Consider the following 1,010-nt stretch of genomic DNA (forward strand, 5'->3'; position numbering starts at 1 on the left):
CGGGCCACCTAATGAGGTAAGCTTAAAAAATTAAGGGAGCAGCAACAATAAGGAAGACACACCAGCCAGCAGCGAGCACTCTGTTTTCATAGGGAAAAGCAGGATTTGCGAGCAGGAGAGTCTAAATGCTGCTTCTCCTGCCTGGGAACAAGCGCAACCAGGCCACCGCAGGGCTAGCTGTAGGCAGCTACATACGTGTAATGCAGAGATTTTTAATATGGCCCTGGGCAAGGCTCTGCACTTCACTTCTCTACTTTTAAAACAGGAATAATGGTACTTCTGTGTGTCACAAGTTAAAGTGAGACCTCAGGTGGAGAGCTCAGACAGATCAGCAATAGATGCCATGCATTACGGTAGACACATGGGTCTGCTGAACTAGTGAGTCCTGTACTCCCCATATCAGTTTCCCTCAAACTAGAGTACAATAGAAACTCAAGATCTTAATTTTCAGGGATCTCACTGAGCCCAAGGGACAACAGCAGCAAAAACCCCAACCTAAATCAGGTCATATCTCATTCACACAACTCTGGTTTTGGAGGGAAACATACACACACAGATACGTCAAGGCAGGTCCACCAGGGAGCTCAGAACTCTAGTGGATGCAGAGCCCCCAGTGATGGGTTTCATGGAAACACTTGGAGACACTGTGAGTGAGACAAGGTGGGCTTGTCACTAGATTATGGACAAGGCTGAGCAACTTGAATCTGTCTTGGGAGCTTTTGTGTTAGAAAAACTGCTATTCTCTGTGGAGTGGCATCAGTAGCTGGAAGAAGCAGGCAAGAGCTCTTATACTTTGTTGGAGAGGCCTTCAAGAAAGAAGGACCAGCTGGTTTTATGAACAGAAATTGGGTGGATTTAGCTGAAGGAGACACCGAGGTTTTTAATACCAAGGAGTAAATCAGGCTCTTGGTCCTTGCTCTCCTCCCTCCATTGAAGAGCTGTCTCACCGGTCCACTCCACATCTGACCACCCAGGCTGGCAGTCTGCAGCACTTGTGGAGTCTGGGGGAG

The sequence above is a fragment of the Buceros rhinoceros genome, unplaced genomic scaffold (assembly GCF_000710305.1).
Source record: "Buceros rhinoceros silvestris isolate BGI_N320 unplaced genomic scaffold, ASM71030v1 scaffold3060, whole genome shotgun sequence".
Taxonomy (NCBI): Eukaryota; Metazoa; Chordata; class Aves; order Bucerotiformes; family Bucerotidae; genus Buceros; species Buceros rhinoceros.